The sequence below is a fragment of the Triticum dicoccoides genome, chromosome 4B (assembly GCF_002162155.2).
Source record: "Triticum dicoccoides isolate Atlit2015 ecotype Zavitan chromosome 4B, WEW_v2.0, whole genome shotgun sequence".
In the NCBI taxonomy this organism is placed as follows: domain Eukaryota; kingdom Viridiplantae; phylum Streptophyta; class Magnoliopsida; order Poales; family Poaceae; genus Triticum; species Triticum dicoccoides.
Window position 1 is genome coordinate 546,052,321 of NC_041387.1, and position 23,427 is coordinate 546,075,747.

The following is a 23,427-nucleotide window of genomic DNA, read 5'->3' on the forward strand; positions in this document are numbered from 1 at the left end:
GCCCCACCAAAATTGCGACATCACGTCTATGATTCCTTTGCAAATATTTTTAGGAATTTTAAAGACGGACATTGCATATGTTGGGATAGCTTGAACAACAGACTTAAGAAAAAATTCCTTTCCACCCGCCGATAACAACTTTTCTTTCCATCCACTAATCTTCATAATAATACGATCAACCAAGAACTGAAAAGAATCGCTTTTGTCCATGCCCACATTGGCAGGTAATCCCAAATATTTATCATTAAGTGCCTCAGTCATAATATTTAGAATTGTACAGATTTGCGCTTTGTCCTCCACTTTTGTATTGGGACTAAAAAATATGCTGGATTTTTCGACACTCACGAACTGCCCCGAGGCGGCACAGTAAGAGTTCAGAACCGCTCTAAGGGCCTCCGCATTCATTGCATTTTCTCGCATGAGGATTAATGAATCATCTGCAAATAATAGATTGGAAACTGAGGGAGCTTCCCTACTGACCTTTATGCCGGAGATATTTCCTCTCTCCTCCGCATCTGCTAAAAGGGCAGTCAGGCCCTCCATACATAACAGGAATAAGTAGGATGAGAGGGGATCTCCCTGCCTTAGCTCTCTAGTGGGTTTGAAGCTATCGGTCTCCTCCGTATTAACCCGAATCCTGTACTCCACCGAGGACACACATTGCATAATCAAATTCACCCAGTTTTCCTTGAAACCCAGCTTCACCAAAATTGCTTTTAAAAAAGACCATTCCAATCGGTCATAAGCTTTGTGCATGTCCAACTTGATTGCACACAGCCCCTCCCTCCCCGTTCTTTTCTGTTTTATTGTGTGGAAACACTCATATGCTACCAAAATATTATTTGTGATTAGTCTCCCAAGGACAAAAGCACTCTGAGTTGGGCTGATAATGTCTGACAAAATTAATTTCAGACGTGCTGCAATCATTTTTGAAATAACCTTATACACCATCTTAGAAATTAATAAGCAACGAAGGAAGGAAATGATCCATATAAAGAAATAAGGAAGACATGCGACAAATATGGAAAGGGATAAGGAAAGAAATGAGTGCTACGTGGATTCGTCGCGTCCTATGCTGGTGGGGCCGAAAATAAGGAAAGGAAGAATGAGTAAGGAAAGAAAAGTTGTGGGGCTGGAAATAAGCAAGAAATAATGAGTAATGAAAGGAAAGTGGTGGGGTTGGACCTGGAGAAGGAGCTCTCAGCCCAGGATCATCGACGTACATCATGGTGACGATAACGACGACATGGCCGAGTCGTGAGTGCAGTCGGAGGACTATTTTGGCCAATGAGCTTGGAGCACCGGAGGATATGTACACCGGCGCCACGACAAGGGAGGCAGCCACCACCGAAGCAGCTACACCCACCTGACTCGCTAATAGCTCAATCATCAGGTAAACTTGCAGATCCTGATCCTACTTTGGTTTGTTCTCTAGATGTGTATGCCAGGAGCTGACTGCTAGAACTGGCCGGCAGTAGCATCATCTGCTTATATTTGTTTGTTACACGCACGGTACGTATCTTCTCAACGGTGTGAATTATGCAGGTTTGATCTATACCCATCCTCAAAAATCTTATTGTTTGATTATCACTCTGTGTACACTTTATATCTTATTTATAAATAAATATTATAATGATTTCTTTCTACATCAAGCATAGCCGTACAACTGGAAAGAGGATGGTTTTTTAGTTTCGGGTGTTGTCGGTGTCAAAACCGGTAGATCTCGGGTAGGGGGTCCCAAACTGTACGTCTAATGATCGATGATAACAATGGACAAAGGGACACAATGTTTACCCAGGTTCGGTCCCTCTTTAAGGAGGTAAAACCCTACTGCTGCTTGATTACATTCGAAGAGTATAGAGGTTACAAGAGTTGATCTACCTCGAGATTGTGGTGGCTAAACCCTAGATGTCTATCCTATGAATATTCCGATGATGGTAATGATGATAGCCTCTACGGACTAAACCCTCCAGTTTATATACACACCAGAGGGACCTAGGTTTTGTACAAGGTCGGTTCATCAGAGAAGGAAATAATACACCCGGACTCCAATCTTGTCGTTCACGTATGGAGAAGTCCCATATAGACACGGATGATGATCTTTAGCTTGATCTTTTACGGCCCATTCAACCCGGCCTATATTCCTGGGCCAGACACCTGAGGACCCCCGAATCCAGGACTCCCTCAGTAGCCCCCGAAGTTGCCTTCAATGACGATGTAGTAGGCGGATATAAGTCTTTGGCTTTGCAAGGCGGGTTCTCCACCATACTCCCGATTGACGATAATCCGACATCGGCTTCTGTGTCCAGTCTTTATGATCCCTTCCTGTCGTCGCCTCGATTTCCACACGTCTGAGCGAATGCGAATGGTCCATTACCTTTTTACATTTTAACCCTTTAATAGGCATGAGTGGCATTTATATAACGAGGCTAGATCCCCAAACGCCATCCAACATCACCCAAAGAGCAACAGAGCAAACTATGAAAAAAGACTCAAACCATGGTTAGCGCCCCTGGCTCCTCCTCGTGTCCTCATGGCCCTCAAGAGGGGGATTGGCAAAGTTGTTCTGTATCCCATTTTCAGCTCAATCGTCTCCGGACGCAAGGATATCTTCCTCCTGCGGATCTAGTCTCCGTACGGGCAGGATTAGCTTCTACGGGCGATGGTGCATTGGCGGAGAATTTCCCCAACCCCAGCCAAGGGGAGAGGGTGTTTTTCATCTCGTTCCTTCTGAGGGGCGTAGGATTCCCGATCCACCCCTTCCTCATGGGTCTATTGGAGTACTACGGGATCCAGCTGCACAACCTCACACCAGGTTCCATTCTTCACATTTCCGGTTTTGTCGCCCTCTGCGAATTATTTTTAGGCTGCGAGGCTCACTTCGAACTATGGAAAAAGTTCTTTTGCCCTGTCCACTACCACCAGGGCATAGGGTCTATATTTGAAGTGGGCGGCGCCAAAGTATGACGCATAGCCGGATCTGGTTACCCAGTTGGGACTCCGAAGAGGGGGTCCAAAGAATGGTCTTCGGAATGGTTCTACATTGAGGATGTTCCTCTTCCGGACCCTGTCCGACATAGACTTCTTGAATTCTCGAGTGCCCCCTTGAAGAAGCTATTCAGCTGGCGCCCCAAGTCCTCCGAGCAAGAGGATAGTGCGGAGGTGATGAGATTGGTCAGCAAGGTCAGATTGCTAACCCATTCCAGGCTCTCATCATTGAAATCATGGCTATTGCGATAAAGCGATGCATCCAGCCTCTTCAATCTAGAGTGGCTCCTTTACAGAATTACAATGGGGAGGACGACGCGTCTCGCTATAGGCGGGAGGGTCCGGATAACCAAGCCGCATTGGCTACCATGTTGGTTGACCTTTATAAGGGGGAAGAAGAAGACTTTGCCCGTTTAAATTATCGGGAAGGTTTCTCCATGTACAACCCCATCGAATGGGTAAGTTTAGTCATTTAGCACTTTTTTATTATTGGGATGCATTAACCGAATACTCTGGTTGCTTCAAAACAGACATGGAGGAAGGTAGTCGAGAACATCTATTGCGCCCCTCCTCAACCAGAGGACCATGCTCGCAATGAAGACCCCATATTCTACGAGGATCCAGATATATTTGTAGAAATTGAAGATGGAGTTTATTATCAGGCGAGCTTTGACGGCTCGGAGGTAGCCATTATGGCCGACTACCCCGATCTCTATCCCTTCGTTAAGGTAAGTGTTCGGAAATCATTTAAAAAGGGAAACACTTCCTCTCACAACTTACCTTCCGCACTGGACAGTGTTGCACAAGATCGATACTCAGCGAGCCGTACCGAAGCACGGGTAGTCCAAAGGAAAACGGCTCCTTCATGGGGTGAGCGCGTGAAACGAAAGGGGACCGGGAGCGCCATTGAGCCTGCTCCATCACCAAAGAGGTATATTCGTTACTTCATGTCTAAGCATAAAGCCGAATCGTCATTTTCCTCCTTCTTCTATCATATGAGCTCAGGAGAGGTATACGGCGAACCGTATCAAAGATCCCAGCAAGCCGAGCCACAGCCAATGCACGGTGCCGAACTCGTCAACTAGGGCGCATACAGGGGTGGCGCCGTCTCATCCACCTCATGAAGATCCGGATGAAGTGTCCGTCACTCACTCCGAGGTGGAGAGCACGATGAATCACCGTCGCTTAAAGGAGACCCTGCATGCCCCGGCCTTTTCGGACCAAGAATTTACCGCTCTTAGCACCGTAGACGCGTATATCCGGGCTGCCCAGGATGGACTTACTGGAGTTACTCGCCTGTTCTCAAAGGATATACAGGTGAAAATTTATGCAAAATATATAGATACCGGTAGCCCTCGAGACTTAAAGCGGTAGAAACTAACCAATTTGAGGATCGTTTATGACTGTAGGTCCTCAAGGAGAAGAACAGTGCATTGTCCCAGGAGCTCGAGACAAGCCGGGCACAGTTAAATGCCGCTGTCAAAGAGCTTGAAGAAATGAAGAGTGCCCCAATGAGTGGGGGAAAAGATAAAAAACTGGAAGAGGAAGTGAAGAAGCAGGCCGAAGAGATAAAGAGCTTAAAGGCTCAACTCTTGGATGCGCAACAGGAGAACCAAAAGTTAAAGGGCGGCATATTCGTATTACTCTTGAACCTTCCGGAGTACTGATATAATCATAGAATACGGAATGTTGTAATATGATTAATACATGTCTGTTAACCGACCACCAAGAAGAGGAAGTATCCGGGCTTCAAAGAGACGTTCTAAAAGAACTGACAAAGCTGCATGAGCATGCCCGGAAAGCCATGAAGAATATGGCCAAAGCCTTATGGCCATCCGATGCCCCTCCAGAAAGTATGGAGGGGTTGGCAGACCTGTTCAAGGGTGCTCGACGTCGCTTCGAGCTATGGAAAACGTCCTCATGCCGGGAAGGTGCGCGAGAGGCATGGGCCATGGTAAAGACACGCTACACAGGACTAGATCCGAATCACATGGCCCGAGTTGGACCCTAGGGACCGGATGGGAAGGAAATTCCTGTAAACTTGGTATATGACCAAGTAATGATAGTGGTGAAATATTCGCAAGAAGATTGTAAGCTAGATAGCCTTATAGATGGCGTAGAAAGAGAGTAGGCGTTTGGTTCTATGTATCAATGTACTTTATGACCAAACTTATCTCCTGCCGAACTTTGTAAAAAAATTTGTCATCGCAGACCTTTGGCCTCTCTCTCCGAACCAAGAAGTTGGAGTGTTTCCATATACCATGTTAAATAAGAAACATTTAGTATCTTCGGAAACCAGGCAATCCAGTCATATATTGCTCGAACAGACAAAAATGTGTTCGGGGGTTATGTTATATTACTATTTAACGTAAGAAACATCTTCCAACAAAAATAGTTCCGTTAGGGATTCCTTTCCTTGGTTTGGCATACTAAATTATGCATGCCTAGGCTTGTATCCGAATTACCGGCAGCCGATTCCGTATTTGCTCCAAAAAATAGTTCGTCGTTTATTTGCCGACCAATTATTCCCTTAAGAACGCTAGCCTTCGGCTTCACCCGTCTGAGGTATAGATCCGGATAACCCGGTTGTAACAATCGTAGAGGTGCTCCCTTTACACCCTAGCCGGACAATCGGGAACGTAGGGTATAAGCACAGGAGCAAGGCAACCAAGCTTGGCAAAAATTTAAGTCATAGAGATGCATATAATGGCAAAAGTTGTATAGAAACAACCAATATAGACGATGGAAGCTATAAGCCTTTAATAATATGCTTCATTAGAGAAGCCCCCATGTATGGTGGGGTGTATACATTTAAAGATGTATACCCCGAATAGTGCGGTTGACCCGAACATACATTGAGAAGGAAAAGGAAAAAACAAAAAAGGAGAGAAAAAAAAGGAAAAAACCTAGTCCAAGTGGGGCCTAAGGAGGCCGAACTACGCGTAGAATCTTCGGAGCCAGGCAACGTTCCATGGGTTCGGCTCAAGGCGATTATCTGCTGCATTGCGAAGGCGATAGGCTCCTCCAGTAAGGACTTCATCTATGATGAAGGCCCCCTCCCATTTTGGTTTGAGCATGTCCTTTTTTTTTCGGGAGGCGTAAAACAAGTTCTCCGACATTGTATGTCTTAGCCCGCACTTCTCTGCTTTGGTAACGCCTGGCTTGTTGTTGATAAAATGCAGAACGAGGCTTAGCAACATCACACTCCTCTTCGAGTCCATCTAGGTCATCCTGCCATTCTAATTCGGCCTCTCGCTCTTCATACATGTGCACTCGACGTGAGTCATGAATAATGTCGCAGGGTAATACAGCCTCTGTGCCGTACACCATAAAGAAGGGTGTGTATCCGGTCATTCGATCGGGCATGATCCGGAGCCCCCAGAGTATGGAATCGAGTTCCTCAACCCATTGCTTATCTGATTCTCGTAAGGAGCGTACCAGTCTAGGCTTAATGCCACTGATGACCAGACCATTGGCCCGTTCGACTTGGCCGTTTGTTTGAGGGTAGTATACGGATGCATAGTCATGTTTAATGCCCAACTTAGCGCACCAGGTTTTCACCTCGTCAGCTGTAAAATTGGAGCCATTATAAATGATGATATTGTGTAGGGCACCATAACGGTGTACTACGCCGGATATAAAGTCAATCACTGGCCCTGCCTCAGCTGTTTTTACTGGTTTGGCCTCTACTCATTTAGTGAATTTATCCTCCATTACCAGCAAGTATTTCTTTTTGTGGCTTCCCCCTTTAAGGGGACCAACCATATCAAGCCCCCAGACCGCAAAGGGCCAGGGGATGGGGATTGTTTTTAATGCATGGGAGGCATGTGACTTTGATTGGCGAAAAGCTGGCAGCCCACACAACATTGGACAAGGGCTTGAGCGTCTGCTCGGACCGTAGGCCAGAAAAAGCCTGTCCGGAAAGCCTTTCTTACGAGGGCTCGGGCTGCAGCGTGATGACCACCCAAACCAGCATGTATTTCTGCCAAGAGTTTCCTTCCCTCCTCTTCGGAGATGCACCTTTGGTGGACTCCGATAGTGCTATTTTTGTACAGTTCACCCTCATGCACTTTGAAGGCTTTAGAGCGTCGAACTATGCAACAAGCTTCATTCTGAACGTCGGGAAGCTCTTACCTGTTAAGGTAGGCTAGTAATGGTTCGGTCCATGGAGCAATAACAACCATGATCTCACGAGCAGGGGGTGTTATCTCGATAGCCGGACCCCCGATGGTATCTGTGTTGTGTTCGGCGGCTGGGGGTGTGACCAGGTCCACACTATCTTGTCTGCTCTCACCCTGCCATACTACAGATGGCTTGAAGAGCCTTTCCATGAAAGTGTTAGGTGGCACAGGGTCACGCTTAGCGCCCATACGAGAAAGGATGTCGGCTGCCTGGTTACTGTCTCGAGCGACATGATGAAACTCAAGTCCCTCGAACCCAGCCGATATTTTTAATACAATGTTTCGATATGCCGCCATTTTTGGGTCCTTTGCGTCTAACTCTCCATTAACCTGGGATATTGCAAGGTTTGAATCATCACACACCTCCAAGCGTTGTATACCCATGGAGATAGCCATGCGAAGACCATGTAGAAGCAAGGTTTGAATCATCACACACCTCCAAGCGTTGCATACATGATTTGTAATACATCGCGAACTGTATCCCCAGTAGGGGATGTTAGGATGACGCCAGGCCCTAGTCCGGCAAGCATTTTGGAGCCGTCGAAGTACATAGTCCAATTGGAGTATGAACTATACTCTTTAGGGAGTTCGGCTTCGTCCATTCAGTGACAAAGTCGGCTAACACCTGGGATTTAATATCCCGGCATGGCTTGTATATTATTTTGAATGGTAAAATCTCGATGGCCCATTTAGCTATGCGGCCAGTGGCATCTCTGTTGTTGATAATGTCGTTAGGTGGTATTTCTGATGCCACTGTGGTCAAACACTCTTGAAAATAGTGCTGCAATTTTTGGGACGCCATCAAGACCGTATAGGCTATATTTTGGTAGTGGGGGTATCGGGATTTGCAAGGTGTAAGGACCTCCGATACATAATAGATTGGCTTTTGGGTGGGGAATTTATGTCCCTCTTCCCCTTGCTCGACGATGAGCATGGCACTAACTACTTGGTTAGTTCCTGAAATGTACAATAACATAGGCTTGCCAACACCTGGAGAAGCAAGGATTGGATTGCTTGTGAGTAAGGCCTTGATTTCATCCAATCTGGTTGTGGCAGCTTCCGTCCATTCAAAGCTATCCGTGCGTCATAGTAGCTTGTAGAGTGGTAATGCTTTCTCTCCCAATTTGGAGATGGAACGACTTAAGGCCGCGACGCACCCTGCTAGTTTTTGGACTTACTTCAGGTCTGTTGGTATGGCCAATTGTGACAGAGCTCAGATCTTGGCTGGGTTTGCTTCAATTCCTCTACGGGAAACAATGAATCGTAGCAATTTTCTGGCTAGGACTCCGAAGACACATTTTTCTGAATTGAGCCATATGTCGTATGTCTGGAGGTTGTCGAAGGTGAGGCAAAGATTGTCCACTAGTGTTTCGACGCGTTCTGTCTTGATGACCACGTCGTCCACATATGCTTCGATTGTTTTGCCAATTTGTTTTTCCAAGTATGTTTGAATCATTCGCTGGTAGGTAGCCCCAGCATTTTTAAGCCCAAAGGGCATAGTGTTGAAGCAGAAAGTGTTGGGGAACGTAGCATGCAATTTCAAAAAAATTCCTACGCTCATGCAAGACCTATCTAGAAGATGCATAGCAAGGAGAGGAGGAGAGTGAGGGAGTCCTAGATTAGGGGGTATCCGGAGAGCCGGACTATATACATCATCCGGACTATTGAAGCGTGAAGATACAAGACTCAAGACTTTGGCCCGTGTCCGGATGGGACAATCCTTTGCGTGGAAGACAAGCTTGGCGATCCGGATATTATATTGGAGAATAAGGCAAGGCAAACAAGATCGATCTACAGATCGCATGGGCGCCCCGCTTCACGTGACGCTATCCGTCACGCCGGACATGATAAATACGGCCAGGCCGAATACAACAGACCAAGCTCATCCGAGCTGCGTCGTGATATAGCCTAGTACAGGGGCGTCACACACCCACTATGCTTCACAGACAAAGTAATGGATCATCAAATCCCCGAGGGCTTTAAACCCGTAAACATCGAATCATACGATGGCACAACAGATCCTGCAATATGGATCGAGGATTATCTCCTTCATATCCACATGGCCTGTGGTGATGATCTACACGCCATCAAATACCTCCCGCTCAAGCTTAAAGGACCAGCTCGACATTGCTTTAACAGCCTGCCAGCAGAGTCAATTAGTTGCTGGGAGGACCTGGAATCCGCATTCCTTGACAACTTCCAAGGCACTTATGTGCGACCACCAGACGCCTATGACCTAAGACACATAATCCAGCAGCCAGAGGAATCGGCCAAACAATTATGGACATGGTTCCTAACCAAGAAAAATCAAATAGTCGACTGTCCGGACGCCGAGGCCCTTGCAGACTTCAGGCACAACATCCGAGACGAATGGCTTGCCCGGCACCTAGGACAGGAAAAGCCGAAATCTATGGCAGCCCTCACGACACTCATGACCCGCTTTTGTGCGGGAGAAGACAGCTAGCTAGCTCGTAGCAATAACATAACCAAGAGCCCTGGCAATTCGGATACCAAGGACAACAATGGCAGGTCATGTCACAACAAGCACAAGCGCCGCATTAACAGAGACAATACTGAAGATACGACAGTCAATGCTGGATTCAGAGGCTCTAAACCCGGTCAGCGGAAGAAGACATTCAAAAGAAACCCTCCGGGCCCATCCAGTTTAGACCGGATACTCGATCGCTCGTGCCAGATACACGGCACCCCCGAACAGCCATCCAACCACACCAACAGGGATTGTGGGGTGTTCAAGCAGGCAGACAAGTTAAGTGCCGAAACCAGAGACAAGGGGTTGCATAGCGATGACGAGGAGGAGCCCCGGCCGCCGAACAACAGAGGACAGAAGGGATTCCCCCTGCAAGTGCGGACGGTGAACATGATATACGCAACCCACATCCCCAAAAGGGAGCGGAAGCATGCTCTCAAGGACGTCTATGCGTTGGAGCCAGTCGCCCCAAAGTTCAACCCATGGTCCTCCTGCCCGATCACTTTTGATCGAAGGGACCACCCCACTAGCATCCGTCACGGCGGATTCGCCGCATTGGTCCTAGACCCAATTATCGACGGATTTCACCTCACCAGAGTCCTAATGGACGGCGGCAGCAGCCTGAACCTGCTTTATCAGGATACAGTGCGAAACATGGGTATAGATCCCTCGAGGATTAAACCCACAAAGACAACCTTTAAAGGCGTCATACCAGGTGTAGAAGCCAGCTGTACAGGCTCGGTTACACTCGAAGTGGTCTTCGGATCCCCGGATAATTTCCGAAGCGAAGAGTTAATCTTTGACATAGTCCCATTCCGCAGGGGCTATCACGCCCTACTCGGACGAACCGCATTTGCAAAATTCAATGTGGTGCCGCACTACACATATCTCAAGCTCAAGATGCCAGGACCTCGCGGAGTCATCACGGTAAATGGAAACACCGAACGCTCTCTCTGAACGGAGGAGCACACGGCGGCCCTGGCGGCGGAAGTACAGAGTAGCCTCTCAAGGCAATTCTCCAATCCATGTGTCAAACGTCCGGACAACGTCAAGCGAGCCCGAAGTAACCTACAACAAATCCGGCTGGCATGTTCCGAGCAAGCATAGCAGTGCGGCCCCAACCCCAGCCCTCGCCAGATGGTGATATCGGTACCACGCGTACATAATTACGCCTTAGAGATACCATGGGTATAAGGGGAGGGGCATAACTACGGCACGCCCAGAATGCGGCTCAACCGCACTAAGGGGCTCCCTATTCTGCCGTTTCCTTTTTATACACTTTCAGGACCCAACTATTCGGAAGGCCTGTCCAGTAATACACTCGCCAAACACACGATGCAATAGCCAGGAAGAGAACAAGCCGCGTCAAATGTCTAGGTGGTCTCTATAACGAGCTTAATACCTATTTTACTTAAAATCGCGCAGCTTGCTCGTGGAGGGGGACATGTCAAATAATCCCATCTCTTGCTTATCGCACTACTTGTATTGTTCTGCTTTCGTAGCAGCCCTTTTTTAATAAACAATACATAGCTCTTATCTATTATTGTACTCATCTATTTTTTATATACAAATATGTTCAGTCATGACATTCTGCAACCGTACACTTTGGTACGGCCAATACACCAGGGGCTTAAGCACCCCATAACATGGTGTGAGAAGACCGAACACTCTCATGAGTGCGGCACCCCGAACTTATAGCACTATATGCATCGGCTCCGAATCATGTCTTTGGTCAATAGTTGGGTTTGCCCGGCTCCCATGTTTTGGTACCTTACGTTCCGCAATGTTGGCTAAGGTAGCGCTGGGAGAACTACTGTGATTGTACCCCAGTTGAGCTGGGTTAACACCTCAGTAGAGAAAGCTAAAACTGACCGTCATGATAGTGCGAGAGACCGGTCGCTGTTCGCGAGGTTTTTCAGGTCCTTAAAGACTTATGCCGCTTAGAGCGAGGAGCCGGACTTATCCGGCCTAGGCGTGGATAGCGCCCCGAACTTGGTCTTCCGAATACTAGGGGCTTCGCCGAAATTTAAAATTATAGAATTCTATGGCTAAGTGAGAGTGATAAAGCATTATAAGTCCGATGGCCTGGTTTGTTGTGCTGAGCGCCTCCCTAGATGGACCCAAGAATGGGAACAAGAGCGCTCAGGTTTATCCCGAACACCCCAGCACTCGTGGCTTGGGGGTAGAAGCCAACGACTTGCATCTCTCAGATTTGATAAACGGCCGCACAGAAGGTAATATTTTAAATTAACAAAGCGTTGCTTAACGCATATGAACAAAGTTTTCAGCGTACAGGATAACAGATGCGAGTCTACTCAAAAATTACATCTCGGGAGCATTCGTCCGCTATAAGGCGGGCACCCTTCAGGACGCCCTTATAATACATCTCGGGCGTACGATACTCCTTGCCCGACGGTGGCGCGTTCGTCAAAAGCTTCTCACCGTCCAGCTTGCCCCAGTGCACTTTAGCACGGGCAAGGGCCCGACGGCACCTTCGATACAGATGGAGCGCTTGACGACCTCAATCCACGGACCCGCGTCCACCAGCCGGCGCACCAGACCCAAGTAGCTCCCAGGCATGGCTTCTCTAGGCCACAGCCGAACTATGAGGCCCTTCATGGCCTGTTCGGCCACCTTGTGGAGTTCGACCAGCTGCTTCAGTTGGTCGCTCAGGGGCACCGGATGTCCGGCCTCAGCATATTGAGACCAGAACACCTTTTTCGTCGAGCTCCCCTCTTCGTCTCTGTAGAATGCGGCAGCATCAGACACACTATGGGGCAGATCGGCGAACGCTCCTGGAGAGCTCCAGATTCGGGTAAGTAACAGATAATTTACTTTTATATTCTTGCTTTGCAAAAAGAATGCCTTACTCGCCGCTATCTTCTTCATCGCCTCGATCTCCTGAAGGGCCTTCTGGGCTTCGGCCTTAGCGGTCTTGGCACTCTCAAGAGCCAAGGCGAGCTCGGACTCTCGAGTCTTCGAGTCACGCTCCAAACTCTCGTGTTTTTCCACGAGAGCCTGGAGCTCTTGCCGCACCTCCGCCACCCGCGCCTCCTGGTTCTCTCTCTCGGTGCGCTCTAGGGCCGCACTGTTTTTGGCCTTGGAGACCGCCTCCTTCAGGGTCGCCACCTCGGCTGTGGCCCCTACAACATTTACGTTGGTCCTGTCATTATTTGCAACCAAGTATTTCTATATACATTTGCATGCGGTATTACATACCCTCCTTGTGCTCGAGCTGCTTCTTGGCAAGGCCGAGCTCGTTCTCGGACCGCTCGAGATTCTCCTTCAATACTTTGACCTCCGCAGTCAGTGCGGTAGAGGTCAGCAGCGTAGCCTGCGTATATCTTTTTAGATCCTCAGCTCGGCTTTTCTTTCCGAACGCCGAACTGAGCATCAGGGGCTACTGTCTATGCGGTGACATTTTCATATGTTTTTGAACACATACCTCAAAGCCTGTTAACATACTTGTACATGCTTCCGTCAGCCCGCTCTTGGCGGACTGAACCTTCTGAATCACCGCACTCATAACAGCGCGGTGTTCCTCGTCGATGGAGGCGCCGTTAAGCACCTCCAGCAAATTGTCCGGCGCCTCCGGATGGACGGAGGTCACCGGCGTCGTAGGCTTGCCCTTCTTATGAGGGCGCCGCCTGTCGGACTTTGGAACCATTGATGGTTCCGGAGCAGCGTCCGGCCTGGGGCCGGACTTGGATCCCTTCGGGGCTTTACCCCCTTTGGGCCTGGAGTCCGGGAGGTCACCTCGCGGCGCCTCCAGGACCACCTCCTCCTGGTTTAGTCCCTTTCGGGACTCCACCTCGGCGTCGTCCGTTGGGAGAGGGGAGGAGGCCGTCGGAAGTGAAGCGCTATTCACATCCGACGAATCCAAAGAGCCGCTCATCGAATCGTCGAGCTGAGCCTTGGGAGGACTGCATGATCAAATTCGGCATCAGAAAATGCCAAATAATGGAGGGGCGTCATAAGTTATTCGGATGACCGGATGCTTAGGATTTTGCCAGGGGCTTGACCCTGGATGGCCATTCCTTCCTGCCGTCTTCGGTGTTGGAGGTGTAGTCCAGAAGGAGGGTTCTCCCCTTCTTGGACCCTCCGGCCTCCCCAGTTGGGGCGGCTTTCCTTTTCTTTCCTTCCCCCGTTAGAGGGGGAGAGGCTTCTTCTTCTTCCTCCTCCTCGTCCTCAGAGGCGGAGGGTTCTTCGGGGTTGTCGGGCGATGAATCCGACACCACCAGGCGCCGGGAACTCTTTCAAGTCCCCATGGTCTTCTTCTTGGCCTTCTTCTCTGGCACCATGTGAGGTGCCGGAACCAGCAGCTTCGTCAAGCGAGCGTCCGCTGGGTCTTCGGGCAAGGGAGCCGGACAACTGTCCGGCCATTTTCTGCCAGTCCTGTTAAGGAGATGGGGGTTTAGACCCCGCATAGAATCAAATCTATGAAAAACAAATACCCTGTAAAGGGAAAATTAAGCTCACCGTGCTGGCTTGGTGCTCGGTGCAGAATCCGCGATCCTCGGTGACGGGAGGGGAGACCTCAGAGCTCTTGAATAACACCTTCTAGGCATCCCCATGCTTTGTGTCAAAAAGCCGGGACAGAGTCTGGTGCTGGGCCGGGTCGAACTCCCACAAGCTGAAAGCCCTTCGTTGACACGGGAGAATCCGGCAGAAGAGCATGACCTGGATTACGTTAACGAGTTTAACCTTCCTGCCGATCAGGTCTTTGATGCAGGTTTGAAGTCCGGTCACTTCCGCCAAATTACCCCACGACAGGCCCGTCTCTTTCCAAGATGTGAGTCGTGTGGGGATACCAGATCGGAATTCGGGGGCCGCTGCCCATTCAGGGTCACGCGGCTCGGTGATATAGAACCACCCCGATTGCCACCCTTTGATGGTCTCTACGAAGGCGCCCTCGAGCCATGTAACGTTGGCTATCTTGCCCACCATGGCACCTCCGCACTCCGCTTGGCGGCCGCCCATGACCTTCGGCTTTGATGCTGAAGATCTTCAACCATAGGCCAAAGTGAGGCTGGATGCGGAGGAAGGCCTCGCACACGACGATAAACGCCGAGATGTTGAGGATGAAGTTCGGGGCCAGATCGTGGAAGTCCAGGCCGTAGTAGGACATGAGCCCCCGGACGAATGGGTGAAGAGGAAAACCCAGTCCGCGGAGGAAATGGGGGAGAAATACAACCCTCTCATGGGGCCTAGGGGTGGGGAAGAGTTGCCCCTCATCTGGAAGCCGATGCGCGATGTCGTCAGACAAGCATCCGGCCTTCCTCAACTTTTTGATTTGCCCCTCCGTGACGGAGGAGGCCATCCATCTACCTCCCGCTCCGGACATGATTGGAGAAGGTTGAGGTGGGAAGTGCGGGCTTGGGCGTTGGAGCTTGAGCGCGTAGGGACGAATAAGCGAAGGAAGAAGAAGGCGTAAATGGAAAGGGTAGATTCTTATCCCCTTATATGGGCGACCGAAACTATGAGCCCCCATCGGCCTAATAAAGCTCGCTTATCTCCCAAGCGCCGCGGTTAATGGCGCGGTTGGGTTACCCACGCCCGTATTGATGAGAATCCCGGAATAAGGGGACGCGATCTCTGCTTTGACAAGATGTGCCAAGGAAACCACCTCGCTAAACGCGCTGAGGTGGAACAATGAAATGATTCAAAGAAAAGCCTGGCCGTGGCGTGATGTCATGCCGTGGAATACATCAGCAGATTAGATTGGTGCAAATATTATTCTCTCTACGGTGGCATGTCGAACTTATTTTGCAGAGCCGGACACTATCCTTGTGTTCAATATCTTCTATGAAGTATTCGGAGGAGGAACCCGCCTTGCAATGCCGAAGACAACTTGCACGCCGGACTCGTCGTCATTGAAGCCTGGTTCAAGGGCTACTGAGGGAGTCCTGGATTAGGGGGTGTCCGGATGGCCGGACTATGACCTTTGGCCGGACTCCCAGACTATGAAGATACAAGATTGAAGACTCCGTCCCGTGTCCGGATGGAACTTTCCTTGGCGTGGAAGGCAAGCTTGGCGATACGATATGAAGATCTCCTCCCATTGTAACCGACTCTGTGAAACCCTAGCCCTCTCCGGTGTCTATATAAACCGGAGAGTTTTAGTCCGTAGGACGAACAACAATCATACCATAGGCTAGCTTCTAGGGTTTAGCCTCTCTGATCTCGTGGTAGATCCACTCTTGTACTACCCATATCATCAATATTAATCAAGCAGGAGTAGGGTTTTACCTCCATTGAGAGGGCCCGAACCTGGGTAGAATCATCGTGTCCCTTGTCTCCTGTTACCATCTGCCTAGACGCACAGTTCGGGACCCCCTACCCCGAGATCCGTCGGTTTTGACACCGACACTAGCCCTCTCCGGTGTCTATATAAACCGGAGAGGATGGTCCTAAGAAGGCCGATCACAATTACAATCATACAATCATAGGCTAGCTCTTAGGGTTTAGCCTTTATGATCTCATGGTAGATCTACTCTTGTACTACTCATATCTTCAATATTAATCAAGCACGAAGTAGGGTTTTACCTCCATCGAGAGGGCCCAATCATGGGTAAAACATTGTGTCCCTTGCTTCCTGTTACGATCAGCCTAAGACGCACAGATCGGGACCCCCTACCCGAGACCCGCCGGTTTTGACACCAACATTGGTGCTTTCATTGAGAGTTCCTCTATGTCGTCGCTGCAAGGCTTGATGGCTTGTCTCGTTGTCAAGGACGACATCATCTCTGGAGGAATGCTGGCTGTAGGCCAGACCCTCCGACTTGGCGGCTTCATTATGGCCGCCCCATTGGTTGTCGCGCCAACGATGGCCTCTCGGGTCATCACGCATAACCTTCGCATCAATTCGCAGCTTGCCGAACAGATGGATCCGATAGAGCTCTCCTCTCTTAATGAGCTCTTGGATCGCATCGCCGCTTTGGGAGTCGCTACGGACTATGACTGGATTGGGATTAAACTCGACCAGAGGGACATTAGATCCCCGCCGGCCACCCATGAGATAGCGGTAGTGGAAGAACCACACACGAGACGCCCCTCAACTTTGAGGACGAATTATGTCCGGATCACCAAACTCAGTAAGCCGAACACCTACTCAAAGGAAGACATGACCCGAGTCCCGGACTTAGAGTCGGGCATCGGGCCGAAGAGATCGGGTGATACTCCGGACCCCGAACTGTCGGGCTCGGAACCTTTCGTGCCCCCGGGTGTCAGATCGGATCAAAATCCGGATTCAGCCAAGGACACTCGCTCGGACTTAAACCGTCTCTCCTGCATCAGGCAATAGCCCCTAGAGACGGTACACCGTTACTGGGCCAGATTCCTCCTTGCGCTTAACAAGGTCTAGGACTGCCACGAGGAGGACGTAGTCTCACTTTTCTGCAAACACTGCACGAACAAAGGACTCCTTAATGCTATAAGCCGCCGTGACATAGTACACTTTGCGGACTTAGCGACCATAGTACAGAAATACTGTGCGATGGAAAGCGCCTGAAAGACCCAAACAGAATTTTGGGATAGTATGGCCCTCACCAGAACCTTGGTCCGAACTAAACGGCTGAACTCTCGTAAGTCGACCAATTCAATTCCCAAGAAACCAAAGCCCGCCCCAGGGGGTGGAACCGTATTGGAAGGGTGGCTCAATGGGACATGTAAGCTTCACAGTACGCCGGATGCAACACCAACTCATAGACTTAGGGCATGTTGGATACTCCGACAGGTAGCTAAAAGTGGCGAGGATCTCCTCGAGAGCCATAAAGCCGAACAACATCCCGCCAAGGAACACAATACGGTACTAACAGTCTTCGAGACTTTCGCCTCAAACAATAGGCGCAAGCGAGCTCATCGAAGCTCTACTGAAATCTGCCATGTGGCAAAAGTAAATCCGTGGAACAACACTGCTATAACTTTCAATGCGAGTGACGAACCCCAATTCCAGACTGTCCGGGCACCAGCCGCTTTGGTCCTTAGCCCAATAGTGCATGGCTTTCGGCTCACTAAAGTGCTCATGGACGGCGAAGCGGATTAAACCTGATCTACGAAGAAACACTCAAGAAGATGGAAATTGATAAAGGCCGCATTGAGCAAAGTGGCACAACCTTCAGCGGGATTATCCTAGTTGGGAGGCACTGTGTGCGGGGAAAATCACACTCGATGTGGTATTCGGCACCCCAGAGAATTACAGGTCCGAAGAAATCGTATTCCAAGTGGCCCCTTTCAGCAGCGGATACCACGCCCTTCTAGGGCGGGACACGTTTGCAAGCTTTCAAGCTATACCCCATTACAGGTACATGAAGCTTAAAATGCCCGGACCCAATGGAATCATCTCTCTAGCTAGTGATCCGGACGTCGCACTCCGCGCCGAAAACAAAACCGCAGCACTAGCCTTGGAAGCACTGTCCGAAGCCCTAGCAGCAGAAGAATTAACAATGCTGTGCGCCACCGTGGACAGGGACGACGTGACACTCGACAAACGACCCAAGTCCACCTCATTTAAACCCGTAGATGAGATAGTCAAATTCCAAGTCCACCCTACGAACCCCACGAAGACAGCCTCCATCGGGACACAGTTAAGCCCCACTATGGACACCACACTGCGAGACTTCTTACACGAGAATTGGGACATTTTCGCCTCGCACCCATGGACATGTTGGCCATCCTGCGCGAGTTGGCCGAACACAACCTTAACATACTAAAGGGATACAAACCTGTCAAACAGACCCTAAGGCGATTTTCAGATCCCAAACGTCAAGCCATGGGGGAGGAGCTAGCCAAGCTACTGGAGGCCGGATTCATCAGAGATATCAAACATCCAGATTGGCTGGCGAACTTGGTAATGGTACCAAAGAAGGAAAAATCCTGGCGCCTGTGCATCGACTTCAAAGACCTTAACAAGGCTTGCCCCAAGGATCCCTTTCCCCTCCCTCGCATCGATCAAATCATTGATGCCACAGCAGGACACGACTCGCTGTGTTTCCTCGATGCATACTCTGGATACCATCAAATAAAGATGGCGGAGTCCGACCAAGCTGCAACAGCTTTCATAACGCCATATGGCCCTTTCTGCTTCAACACTATGCCTTTCGGGCTTAAGAATGCCGGCGCAACCTACCAATGCATGATTCAAACATGCCTAGAAAAACAAATCGGCAAAACAGTGGAGGCATACGTGGACGACGTAGTCATAAAAACAAGACACGTCGAAGCCCTAATAGATGACTTGAGGCTTACGTTCGACAACCTACGAACATACGACATCAAGCTGAATCCGGAGAAATGCGTTTTCGGCATCCCCTCTGGAAAACTGCTGGGCTTCATCGTTTCCAATAGAGGAATTGAAGCTAATCCGACAAAAATCCAAGCTTTGCCGCAGTTGGCTATACCAACAGACCTCAAACACATCCAGAAACTAGTTGGATGCGTGGCTGCTTTGAGTCGCTTTATCTCCAGGTTAGGAGAAAAGGCATTGCCTCTTTACCGCCTTCTTCGGCGCACTGAACACTTTGTGTGGAAAGATGCAGCCGCGGCCAGACTCGATGAAATAAAGACCTTATTGGCCAGCAATCCAATCCTAACAACGCCAAATATCGGCGAACCTATGCTGCTGTACATAGCTGCAACACATCAAGTTGTAAGCGCAGTACTTGTCGTCGAACGAGAGGTTGGCGGATACAAATTCCCGCTACAGAAGCCGGTTTATTACGTATCCACGGTCCTCACCCCATGCAAATCCCGATACCCACACTATCAAAAAATAGTGATAACCCACAAGTATAGGGGATCGCAACAGTTTTCGAGGGTAGAGTATTCAACCCAAATTTGTTGATTCGACACAAGGGGAGCCAAAGAATATTCTCAAGTATTAGCAGCTAAGTTGTCAATTCAACCACACCTGGAAACTTAGTATCTGCAGCAAGGTGTTTAGTAGCAAAGTAATATGATAGTGGTGATAATGGTAACAAAAGTAAAGACAACAAGAGTAATATTTTTGGTATTTTGTGGTGATTGTAACAGTAATAACGGAAAAGTAAATAAGCGAGAACCAGTATATGGAAAACCCGTAGGCACCGGATCAATGATGGAAAATTATGCCGGATGTGGTTCATCATGTAACAGTCATAACATAGGGTGACACAGAACTAGCTCCAGTTCATCAATGTAATGTAGGCATGTATTCCGAATATAGTCATACGTGCTTATGCAAAAGAACTTGCATGGCATCTTTTGTCCTACCCTCCCGTGGCAGCGGGGTCCTATTGGAAACTAAGGGATATTAAGGCCTCCTTTTAATAGAGAACCGGAACAAAGCATTAGCACATAGTGAATACATGAACTCCTCAAACTATGGTCATCACCGGGAGTGGTTCCGATTATTGTCACTTCGGGGTTGCCGGATCATAACACATAGTAGGTGACTATAGACTTGCAAGATAGGATCAAGAACTCACATATATTCATGAAAACATAATAGGTTCAGATCTGAAATCATGGCACTCGGGCCCTAGTGACAAGCATTAAGCATAGCAAAGTCATAGCAACATCGATATCAGAACATAGTGGATACTAGGGATCAAACCCTAACAAAACTAACTCGATTACATGATCAATCTCATCCAACCCATCACCGTCCAGCATGCCTACGATGGAATTACTCAAGCACGGCGGTGAGCATCATGAAATTGGTGATGGAGGAGGGTTGATGATGACGACGGCGACGAATTCCCCTCTCCGGAGCCCCGAACGGACTCCAGATCAGCCCTCCCGAGAGAGAATAGGGCTTGGCGGTGGCTCCGTATCGTAAAATGCGATGATTTCTTCTCTTTGAGTTTTTTTCTTCCCGAAGGCCAATATATGGAGTTGGAGTTGGCGTCGGAGGGTCACCAGGGGGCCCACGAGGTAGGGGGCGCGCCCAGGGGGGGGGGCGCCCCCACCCTTGTGGATAGGGTGTGGGCCCCCTGGTCTTCTTCTTTGGCGAGGATTTTTTTATTAATTATCCTAAGACATTCCGTGGAGTTTCAGGTCGTTCCGAGAACTTTTATTTTCTGCATAAAAACAACACCATGACAATTCTGTTGAAAACAGTGTCAGTCCGGGTTAGTTCCATTCAAATCACACAAGTTAGAGTCCAAAACAAGGGCAAAAGTTTTTGGAAAAGTAGATACAATGGAGACGTATCAACTCCTCCAAGCTTAAACCCTTGCTTGTCCTCAAGCAATTCAATTGACAAACTGAAATAGAAAAAGAAAAACTTTTACAAACTTTGTTTCCTCTTGTTGTTGTAAACATGAAAAACCAGCATTCAAGTTTCAGAAAATATTATGAACTAGCCACAATCACAATAACACAAAGGTCTCACAATTACTCATATCAATAGCATAATCAGGTAGCGAGCTATAATAACAAAACTCGGATGACAACACTTTCTCAAAATAATCATAACATGATGTAACAGAATGGCATCTCGCTAGCCCTTTCTGAGACCGCAAAACATAAATGCAGAGCACCTTCAAAGATCAAGGACTGACTAAATATTGTAATTCATGGTAAAAGAGATCCAGTCAAGTCATACCCAATATAAACCAATAATAATGAATGCAAATGATAGTGTGCTCTCCAGCGGGTGCTTTTTAGTAAGAAGGATGATGACTCAACATAAAAGTAAATAGATAAGCCCTTCGTAGAGGGAATCAGAGATTTGTAGAGGTTCCAGAACTCATTTTTTAAAATAGAGATTGAATAACATTTTGAGCGGCATACTTTTGCTGTCAACGCAACAACTATGAGATGACGATATCTTCCATGCTAAACAAATTATAGGCAGTTCCCAAATAGAATGGTAAAGTTTATACTCCCCTTCCTCCACAAGCATCAATCCATGGCTTGCTCGAAACAACGACTGCCTCCAACATTCAACGGGTCCCAAGGGGAGTTTTTTTGCAATCATTTTGATTTAGTTTGCATAAAGCATGGGACTAGGCATCCCGGTGACCAGCCATTTTCTCGTGAATGAGGAGCGGAGTCCACTCCTCTTGAGAATAACCGCCTAACATGGAAGATAAGGACAACCCTAGTTGTAACATGAGCTGCTCAAGCATACAAAACAGAATTTTATTTGAAGGTTTGGAGTTTGGCACATACAAATTTACTTGGAACGGCATGTAAATACCGCATATAGGAAGGTATAGTGGACTCATATGGAACAACTTTGGGGTTTGAGGAGTTTGGATGCACAAGCAGTATTCCCGCTTAGTACATGTGAAGGCTAGCAAAAGACTGGGAAGCGACCAACTGGGAGAGCGACAACAGTCGTAAAAATGCATTAAAATTAATTTACACCGAATACAAGCATGAGTTGGATATAATCCACCATGAACATAAATATCATGAAGGCTGCGTTGATTTGATTCAACTACATGCGTGAACATGTGCCAAGTCTAGTCACTCAATTCATTTAAAGGAGGATACCATCCCATCATACCACATCATGATCATTCTAATAGCATGTTGGCACGCAAGGTAAACCATTATAACTCATAGCTAATCAAGCATGGCACAAGCAACTATAATCACTAGATGTCATTGCAAATATGCTTACTTCATAATAGCTGACTCAGGAACGATGAATCGTCATATTTACAAAAACAAGAGAGGTCGAGTTCATACCAGCTTTTCTCATCCCCATAAGTCCATCATATATCATCATTATTGCCTTTCACTTGCACAACCGAACGATGTGAATAATAATAGGAGTGCACGTGCATTGGACTAAGCTGGAATCTGCAAGCATTCAGTAAACAGGAGAACACAAGTAATATGGGTTCTAAGTTAAATAAAAAAACATGCATATAAGAGCCACTTCAACAATTTTAATAATGGTCTTCTCCTACTGACCCCCAAAGAAAAGAAAAGAAAAGAAATAAAAACTATTTACACGGGAAAGCTCCCCACAAGCAAAAGAAGAACAGGAAATATTTTTTGGTTTTCCTTTTTAATTACTACAGCAAAGAAATAAACTACTACTAATTTTTTTTGTTTTTCTTAAGGTTTATTAAACACACAAGAAGAAAGCAGGAAAAAGAAAATAGTCTAGCAAGGATATTAAAGTGAAAGAGTATGAACACCGACATCTAGCAATGAGTTTGTGTGAACATGAATGTAATGTCGGTGGGAAATACGTACTCCCCCAAGATTAGGTTTTTAGCCTAAGTTGGTCTATTGCCAGGGATGGCCTGGCGGATACCCGTAAGTGAAGTTGGGGTCATATTGTGACGAAGAAGGCTCCGGCTGCCATTGGCTGGCAGCCTCCTCTGGATCCCAAGAATAAACAGATAGTCGTGGAGGCTCATCTTGTGGCTCCGGCTCCGGGGTGGGTGCAGGATTTCGATAGGCTTGAATGGCCGCCCATGGAACAATGTGAGGACCTGCAGACAAGTTAAATGAAGAGGGAGCAGGCAGAGTAATAATCTCAGGGTGATGTTTATCAAAGTACAACTTATATTTGAGTTCCCCTTCACGATTCTTAACAAGAAAATCATGCGCTAGCATACTCCTATAATCTAAATAAGCACAGGGCAGCGAAATTTCCTCTTTCTCCTCATGCCTAATAGGTATTTCAAAATGTTTGGCTAGGCGTGAGGCATAAATGCCTCCAAAGATGCGGCCCTTAGTACGGTTGAGACTTAACCGTGTAGCAACAATTCCGCCCATACTAACAGAGTTATTTCGATATAAACCATGGAACAAAATGATAACATC